Here is a 10,046-nt window from a genome sequence, read left to right as displayed (position 1 = left end):
CCCCCCTGCACCCGCACCACACTGCTGCGGCTGCTGCTGCTATAGCTGCTATTGCTGCTGCTGCTACAGCTGCTATTGTTGCTGCTGCTGCTGTTGCTGCTGCTGCAGCTGCTATTGCTGCTGCTGCTACAGCTGCTATTGTTGCTGCTGCTGCTATTGCTGCTGCTGCTGCTGCTACGGCTGTACAGCTACTGCTGTGGCCGCTCCCGCTGCCGCTGCAGTCAGGCCTGGGGTCTGAGCGGTGGCTCTTATTGCTGGCTGGCACCCTGGGGCTCTGTGACGTCATGGCGGAGCTGAATGGGGGCAGCTCTCAGTCTATATCAGTGTAGTCTAGATCACTGGATGTGTATATATGCACTCGTCTACCTGTTCATGATTATCCTTGTCCAGTTACCTTGATTTCTTTCAGTCGTTAATCTACTAGCTCCAGTTTCCAAGCTACTGTACGAGACACAATATATATGTAACATGTTACAGTAGATGAGCAATACCTTGTGTGGTTTCTGTCTTCCTGTCTAAGAGTAGCAAGCCAAATGCTAGTGTGTTGATAAATACACAGGCCTTACTGACAGCAAGGGGTTCTGCCTGATGGAGACTTTCAATACAGGACAGGAAAGCCTTTTATTTCAGTACCTGGCAGAGAACAGTTAAAGTTCCTCAAACAGATGCCATGTTAGCGTTTGATGTTGTTGAGTTACTCCGTTGTCTAAAAATTACATTTTAAAGACATTAATGATAGCAACAGGAACATTGCTAACAAGACACAGGTTTTTTGAAGCAGCTTTCCGCACAAGATAATGAAAATATGAGTTGGAATGAGTGAGTTAAAAGACACAATTCTAAATGAAAAATTACATGTAATAGTGTAATTTACCACCAGAGAGGAAGCCCTTGCTAAAGCACTGATTGGAAAAGCCATCATCCATGCTTTCCATGGAGAGGAGCTGCTGCCCATGAGAGGCTGCACCAGTTCCGCTGCTCATCTGCTCTCCACACTTGCCATGGAGTAGCCACAGCCTGTGGGGCCAGGAGGAGGATGAGGAGGTGATCAGTGAGGGCCATTGCCCGCTGCACATACACCACACTGCTGAGGCTGCTGCTGCTATTGCTGCTGTTATTGCTGTTATTGCTGCTGCTCTCGCTGTTACAGCTGCTGCTACAGCTGTACAGCTACTGCTATGGCTGCTGCTGCTACCACTGCAGTCAGGAATGAGGGCTGAATCGTGGCTTCTGCTGCTGGGTGGCACCATGGGTCTCTGTGACCTCACAGCTGAACTGAGTTGGAAGATCATCTGGATCCAAGCCCGTGCCCTGGGGAGGGACACTTTCCACTACACCATGTTGTTCCATGCCCCTTCTAACCTGGCACTGAACACTGCCAGGGATGGGGCAGCCACAGCTTCTCTGGGCACCCTGTGCAAGGGCCTCAGCACCCTCACATGTAAGAACTTCCTAATGTCTAATCTAAAACTTCCCTCTGTCAGTGTACTGTTTGGTGGATAAGGAATTGGCTGGATGGTCACATCCAGAGGGTAGTGTACAGTGGCTCAATGTTCAGATGGAAAGCAGCAACATGTGGTGCCCATCTGGGGCCCGTACTGGTAGTGGCACTGTTTAATATATTCATTGGTGACACAGGGGGATTGAGTGCACCTCAGCAAGTTTGCTGGTGACACCAAGCTGCCTGGTGCAATTGATAAGCCTGAAGGACAGGATACCATCCAGAGGGCCCTGGAGAAGCTTGAGAAGAGGGCCCGTGTGAGCCTTATGGATTCTCATAAAGCCTCATACCTCAGAAGATATGCCTCTGAATATTAAAAATAAACAAGAAAACCCCCAAACAGCAAAACCACCCCCATAACAAAACAAACCTCCCTCCTTTTACCTGTTAACAGAAACTGTAAGATCTCTCTGATTTGCTAAATTCTGTATTTCAGACTAAACAATGCAGTTCCCATTAGAGTAAACTTCCTACACGCAAGAGGCAAAGTACGGGCAAGAGATACTCATGAGCCTTCACGTTACAAAATACCTGTTTGAATGAACTGGCGGTCGATGTACTTCTGCAGTATTTCACCATGGCTCAGATCTTATTAATGTAAATATTACCTAAATAAAATGGATGTATTTTTTTCTATATTGCACAGAGTTATTAGAGAAACAAATTGTTCCTGTATCACTCAAACTAGTTTAATATTTTTTTTCCTTTCTAGGTCATTTATTTGGGGGGCAAAGGAACTGTCATTCTGACATACATTCTGAGTAGACCCATTGAAAACAGTTATCTTAAGGGGTCTAAGTTCTCATTCCTCAAGGACTTGAATCATTCTACTGACATTCCTACACCAGCACTTACTAGAATTACAACACCATAAATAATCATAAATAGCTTGAAAGACACAAAACCCCTTCATTCATTCTATGGACTTAGGACCCAGTGCCACAGATGGTCATTAGTAATTTTCTAGACACACTGTGGACACATATTGTCCATTTGTCTTTGAAAACTGCCATCTCCTCTTCGAATTCTGGCTCCTCATTTCACTGCACCTCACTCAAACGTCATATTGAAACACTAAACTTTACAAAAGTACATCTGCTTTCTGGTCTGCTCTTCAGTCTTACGATGCCATTTCAGTGTCTCCTCCTGTTCCACCAGTGAAGCCATTGTTCACTGTATCCCATACTGACGTGTGCCTTCATCATTCAGGCACAGAAAGCACCTCCTAAACTAGGCATAAGTCAGAGTTCTCTCCCTCATACAAAACACCCTGGTTTGTATGTGTTAGTGTATGCTTGTGTGACTGTATTGTCTAACACGCAAGCAATACGAATGAAGGAATGACACAAATATTTATCCTTCCTGCAGATATCACCTACCTCCATCATTCAAAGGTTTTGCAGCTAAGGACTGTTCATCTGTTCTTACGCATCATTTTCCACTACACCTCATCACCAGTGGGCTATCTAGCACTATGTATCACCAAGATGCAAAACATGTAATACTGTGTGTGCTGTAAGGTCCAATAGTACAGTTTATTGAATGTGAAACTATCCTATGCCATCTGATAGCAAAATTCACGTGACACAGAAAGGGAATATGCTTTTTTTATTTAGCAATTAAAAGGCATGTGATTTGGCAAAATTCACATCGTGTACTGCAAATGCCAATGGAACACATACAGCAGCAGTCTTGGTTTGGAAGACAAACCACTACAGCTTCACAAACAACACTTGGTTTTCACACTTCTAACAGTATCCATAAAACAACTAAAAGTCACTTTGAAAGACAAACAGAATGAGAGGTGTTCATTATATATGCTCTGTTGCCTGCTTTAGTGTACCACCATAAACTAGTAACTGTTGGGAAGCTGACACTACAAGAGTGTCACTACAACAGTAGCCTAGGACAGATTAACACAGGCTCTCTAACAGGAGTGGATTTAGAGATGTTGGGGATAAGGAGCCTATGTACAGCCTATGCTGTGAATCCTTCCTACAACCGTACACCTTTAAGCACTTTGAATTTTACTCTCTACAAGAAATGTAATTCACATCCTTAAACCATAACCACACATAATTAATTCCATATCAACTTATTGCTAAGTACTAAGGTGAGGTTACCAATTTATTCAAGGGAATTACAAAATAATTTATATGTCTTTAAATATTATAAATATTTATATTTATAAATATTATAAATGCTGGGCTATAACACATTTTGTTAATCTGCTGATCGTTGTTCCAGAACATATTCATATGAGTGCACCATTTAAGTTTTCGGCAGGCATAGAGACTACCTACCACTTTTTTTCCTTACATCATTTCTCTACATTCCTTTGGCAATGAATACAAATGCCTTTCTGCTTTTCAGGGTAATGCCCGCTCAATTTCTACACATTTTAGCTCTGGAAAACTTAAAAAGTTTTCAGCTGCATTTTCTTTTGGTAGTATCAGGACTACCTTTTTGGAAATCTAACATGGGATATGTTGAATAGTACTCCTGGTACTATGTGAGAAGGGATCTATAGGATTCTGGGAGAATGAAGAGATTCTGGAAGAATAGCTGGCAAATGAAGTTGCTAAGGCACTGTCCATCATATTTGAAAAATCATGGCAGTCAGGTGAAGTTCCCAATGACTGGAAAAAGGGAAATATAACCCCCATTTTCAACAAGGGGAAAATGGATGACCCAGGGAGCTACAGAGCAGTCAGTCTCATCTCTTTGCCTGGCAAAATCTTGGAGCAGATTCTCCTGGAAGGCATGCTAAGGCACATGAAAAACAAGGAGGTGCTTGGTGACAGCCAGCATGGCTTCACTAAGGGGAAATCCTGCCTGACCAATTTGGTGGCCTTCTATGAGGGGGCTGTGGAACTGATGGACAGGGGTAGAGCAGTTGACGTCATCTACCTGGACTTGTGCAAAGCCTTTGACACTGTCCCAAACAACATCCTTGTCTCTAAATTGGAAAGAGATCAATTTGATAGGTGGACCACTTGGTGGATAAAGAACTGGCTGGATGGCCGCATGCAAAGAGTTGTGGTCAATGGCTCAATGTCCAGCTGGAGACCAGTAACGAGTGGTGTCCCTCAGGGATCGGTGTTGGGACCGGTCTTGTTCAACATCTTCGTCACTGCCATGGACAGTGGGATTGAGTGCGCCCTCAGCAAGTTTGCCGATGACACCGAGCTGTGTGGTTCGGTTGATACCCTGGAGGGAAGGAATGCCATCCAGAGGGACCTTGACACACTTGTGAGGTGGGCTGATGCCAACCTCATGAAGTTTAACCATGACAAGTGCAAGGTCCTGCACCTGGGTGGGAGCAATCCCAGGCACAGCTACAGGTTGGGCAGAGAAGAGATTCAGAGCAGCCCTGCGGAGAAGGACTTGGGGGTGTTGGTTGATGAGAAAATGAACATAAGCCAGCAGAGCGCGCCTGCAGCCCAGAAAGCCAACCATATCCTGGGCTGCATCAAAAGGAGCGTGACCAGCAGGTCAAAGGTGATCCTGCCCCTCTGCTCTGCTCTTGTGAGACCTCACCTGGAGCATTGTGTGCAGTTCTGGTGTCCTCAACATAAAAAGGACATGGAACTGTTGGAACAAGTCCAGAGGAGGTGACGAGGATAATCAGGGGCTGGAGCACCTCCCATATGAAGATAGGCTGAGAAAGATGGGGCTGTTCAGCCTGGAGAAGAGAAGGCTGCGTGGAGACCTCATAGCAGCCTTCCAGTATCTGAAGGGGGCCTACAGGGATGCTGGGGAGGGACTCTTCATTAGGGACTGTAGTGACAGGACAAGGGGTAACGGGTTAAAACTTAAACAGGGGAGGTTTAGATTGGATATAAGGAAAAAATTCTTTCCTGTTAGGGTGGTGAGGCACTAGAATGGGTTACCCAGGGAGGTTGTGAATGATCCATCCCTGGCAGTTTTCAAGGCCAGGCTGGATGAAGCCTTGTGTGGCATGCTTTAGTGTGAGGTGTCCCTGCCCACGGCAGGGGGGTTGGAACTAGATGATCTTGAGGTCCTTTCCAACCCTAACTATTCTATGATTATTACTTTCCATGTGTAGAAGACTTTCCTTTTAAAATACCACTTCAGATCATGCCTGAGGGTGGTAGTGATCAAAGCACTGATGCTGAAAACTTATAGGATCAGCCCCTACTCAGTACTAAGCCTCCTTGTGCGAGAAACAGATGCTGCTAATGAGGGTAACAGACCAGACTGGGACTAAAAGCTGTTATTTCCCCACAGCTCCTTGGTACCCCATGAGAAAGCGAGATGACAGGTATACTGGTGGAATGCGCAAATCAAGAGCAGGTATTGCATCCCTGACTTAACTACTCTCAAGATGCTTTTGAGAGAACATGAACCAGCAACTTTATTCTCAACATGCACATGCTTCATAAAAGAAGTGGCAGATACAGTCCTGGTACCAAATTCCATTTGATATTTTTATTCCTCTTTCCAAGGTATGTGTATGTGTCCATCCTTCTTCCTCTTGTTCCTTTTGAACCCACTGACCACTTTCAAGCAAATTTAACTGAAATAAGAGACTAAGTTCCCACAAGCTTAATGATATTTTTATTGACTCTCAGTGAAATGAGGGTGCAGCATAATTTAAAGGTTTGGTTTGTTTTTTGTTTTTTTTTTTTTTTTTATATTACAAGATTCATATGGGAATGGTGGAGAAATATGAATGCCCTAATTGTGAGAAAAGGAGAAAAGCTTCAGCTGTCACTTGTACAGAACTTCTTAATGGAAAATCCAGAAGCAAACAGAAAACAGGGATCTAGGTTCCACCAGTTCCAATCCTATGCGACCATGCGCTTCCATGTTCACCAGGCTGGGACACTCCCTCCAGTCCCAATGCTGCCAGGTCTTTTCACACTTTTTTCATCACTATTTTGATCATCTTCTAACTTTGTGTCATTTGTAAAGAGACATGTACTGACATTGTCACTGTCACACAGAATGAATAGAACTGGAACCAACTGTGAATTTTATCACCCTTATCTCTTGCTTCTCACTTAGAGCCTGCTAAGGTGCTGCCCCAAGCTCCTGATCAGGTGCTGTTTAATTGTAATGAATGTTGTGTTCAGAAGGTAACCTGAGGTTCACATGGCTAAGGTTACAGCTTGTAATCGCTGCTGCAGTCAGGCAGTGCTTGGCAAGTCAAATGCTCAGAATAACTTCACTGTCACTTCTGATCTTTTACACCTGATAAAACTGAAGCTTAAGTACAGTATGAGGTGATCCACAGGAGCAACATACTACTGGTTTGCTGCACCTACCAGCTGCAGCCAGAACTTGGGCTTTCTACATCACCCTTTTCCAAAGAACTTCATTTGATGAATTTATCAGAATGAGTGGTTTATACATCTGAATCATCTTCTGAACTGATGTTTGTTTTCAGCCTTTTTTACACTGTTATCCAGTTAGATGAGAAAAAGGATTAAAACTCTCCAATCCGTATCTGTACTAAAGAAATAGAAAGGGGAGCAGAACTATCTGGCACTATTTTGCAAGACCAGACTCTTCCTAGGATACACATGACAGTGCTGGGTTAACAGTTGGACTTGATGATCTTAAGGGTCTTTTCCAACCTAAATGATTCTGTGCTATCACATTTCAAGACACATGGTTTCAGTGTCCCTTGATCTGCTTTTGAAATAATCACTGCTAGTGAAAATGGCCTGCTAATCCACAACTGGAAATCCACAACAAGAAGGACTGGAATTCCTCATTAAAATACAAGACTTAAGTTAGGCAAAAAGTGATAAAACAATTTGTCACCTCAACAACAGTCTGCTGCCTCTGGAATTGTTCTCTAAGCCAAAACCAAGGGCACTTCCTATTTATGGGTATAGTGAGCAACAGCCACCAATGAATCAGTGTGCATCTGGCAAAGCACAGGCCCAGGAGAGCACCATCACTCACTATTTCCTGCTTAAAAAGAAATGTGTCATCTGTAGAATGCTTCAGTTTTGAAAAATGCTTCCATATCCCTCCTCATGGATCTGGTAGCTGTGATTGCTGGAGGTGCAGAGGCTGCAGTAAGGAACTGAATCCTCACTATAGCCAACACAAGCTGTAAATTACTGAAATTGCACATCTGAATTTACTCATACCTCTTATAAACTTTCTGAATATGACTCCTGGAAAGTAACATTTAATAACTACTACCTCTAGTAAATTCTGTTTGTGTGCTAGCAAGAATTATTACAGTGCCTCAGCAAAATACAGTGTTAAGATGGTGTTTCACTGCTGAATGCGTTACTTGGACAATCATCTTTCTGAGTATTCGTACCCCATCTTGTGACCCACAGAGGAAGTGCAGGAGCGACCAAACCGCTTCTCGCTTGTTGTACCTCGAGGACACCTAACAACAGTTCTCCCCCTAACGCAGGCTGTAGCTTCTGTATTTTTGAAAGTAAAGATTAAAAAGTATTTTAGCAGCCGGCCAAATTTGAAAAAGGCTTACCTGCACGAGGATGAAAATTGCATTTGGGTTCACCTTTTAGTTGATGAGGCATCATTATTTAGTTTGACATACAAAGTATCTGCATTATCCAGACAGGTGCTGGATCGCTGCTCCTTGCTCTCATCATCAAAACCAAGGGTCCATGATCCCTTCTTGCATTTGTGATAAAAATCTTAACCTGTGAAGTACCACACACATTGTAACATCATCATTCAAACTCTCTACACCTTTACAAAATTAAGAACTCACCAAAGTTCCATTATTTCTAAAATGTCTCAAAAGAAAACAAAAGCTTACTTACAAAGAAAGACAGATAGGAATACTTTGTGCGTTCACACATTTTTAAGGTATCTCTCACCCACTGATCTTGTAAAAATTAAGAGACAAAGAAAACAGATCTATGTTTGAAGTTTATTTTTAAACAGCATTTCCCTCCCTGAGCTTGTATTAGTCCTGATGTCTCCGATTCTGCAGACATACTAACTAACTGCAGGCTCACCCCTCCTCCTCTGAAAGACTGATGTGCCTTCTAGCCCCTGTGTGTCCCCAGAACATTAAAAAAAGTCCATCAGGAATATAACCAGAAAAGACATTTCAATCAAGTAACAACACACTAACATAGTACTTCCATGTCATGTCCCTTCTGCAACAGAACAGGATAAAACCTAAACACAGTGGCAAAGAGAAAAGTACAAATTTTGCCCAAACCACACAATTCACAATACAGCATCATCAATGAGCTAGAGGATTATTTCACCCAGCTGCAATGGCCAGTAACTTGAAAACAAGAATCACTTCCAAGGGTGGCCACTGGAACAGAGACTCTTCTCCTTCCCAGCAAGGAACAGTCCAAACTCATCACTTGAGGAGCTCATCAGGATTGCGGGGAATGATGAAGAAAGTGCTTCAGCAGTTGCTCCCCAATCAAAGAGAATTGTCATCTGTGAAGGAATGCTATCAGCAAGGCAATTAAAACTCCAGTTGTGTTGCTCAATCATCTACTTAAATAGGCTACAAAAAATACAATTAAAAGCTGTCAGTGCCAAGGAGAAAGCCACTCTTGCAATTCAGAGGCTAACAAGAGCTCTGGATAAACTGCACATCCATATTTACATATATATATATATATACACATGGATACATGTACCTTCCTAAGCACTGCAGCAGCCACACTGGTTAACCTGGTTTGGTTACACTTGGCGTTTGCGATTTACCTGGTGTTGTACTACTCAACACCACACAACAGCCTGGGCAACTGCTGCAAAGTTCTGTTAATGTGTTATCACTAGTCCCAATCTTCTCACTCATTTCCAGTGCAAGCTACTTATGAGAAATGACATGGGAGCAGCCACAAGGGCAACGGCAACAGCCCAAAGGGGATCCAAAGCCCCTAGGGCTAAGTAATGGTGCTAACGAGAGCCAGGACTAGGGGCTGTCTAAACGACAGACCAGCGCCTGAGCGACCGCAGGCTGCAGGACACACACACCCCAGCCTGGCAACTCGAGGCCACCCAGGATGGGCCGCGCAGCCCCTTCCGGAGAGAACGAGACCAGGTCATGGGCCTTAGGGCTGCTGCACCAGCAGCACAGCAGAAGAACACCCCCTGAGCGGCAGGACCCGCACCCCTCAGGGCCGCCGCACCCCTCAGGGCCGCCAGGGGCGCCATTACAAGGCCCTCTACGCCGACGCCTGTGATAAATGGCGGAGGAGGCGGAGACCTTTCCACTGCTGCCCAGTGAGGGCCTAAAGCCCCGTGGGGGGCGGTGCCCCACGGCACCAACCCCAATGGGCGTCAGAGGCCGCGGATGACGGACGGGCTGCCCCCTCCGCCCAGAGCCTCTAGTGGGCGGGTCTTGGTGCCCGTCAGCCAATGGGGCGTGCGGCGCGGGGCGCGTCGCGCCTTCCCGTGGTGCCGCGCGGCGAGCGGCGGCAGGAGCGGTCGCGACTCCATCCGGGTCCCCGCGCTGCTCCGGGTCACCCTGCGGCAGGTAACGGGGCGGTGGCCGCGGGCGCGGTCCTCGTGGGGCGCTACTATCGCCCGCGGGCCGGGCGGCGAGCCGGGG

General features: G+C 45.2%; 1 long non-coding RNA gene across 1 annotated transcript; it reads right to left on the bottom strand.

The window, feature by feature from the left end:
* Positions 1-7,322: 7,322 nt before the first annotated feature.
* LOC134164849 (uncharacterized) lies at positions 7,323-9,571 on the bottom strand. The gene is made up of 4 exons (XR_009965289.1): positions 9,197-9,571; positions 8,740-8,936; positions 8,016-8,160; positions 7,323-7,917 (listed from the first exon to the last, which is right to left on the bottom strand). It is a non-coding gene; the product is annotated as an uncharacterized LOC134164849 (long non-coding RNA).
* Between the last annotated feature and the right edge of the window lie 475 nt (positions 9,572-10,046).

This window comes from Pezoporus occidentalis, unplaced genomic scaffold (genome assembly GCF_034315485.1).
Source record: "Pezoporus occidentalis ecotype Australia unplaced genomic scaffold, CSIRO_AGI_Poc_V1 ctg106, whole genome shotgun sequence".
Lineage (NCBI taxonomy): Eukaryota > Metazoa > Chordata > Aves > Psittaciformes > Psittacidae > Pezoporus > Pezoporus occidentalis.
The sequence above is the reverse complement of the archived record's forward strand: the minus strand, read 5'-3'. Positions and strand labels throughout refer to the sequence as shown.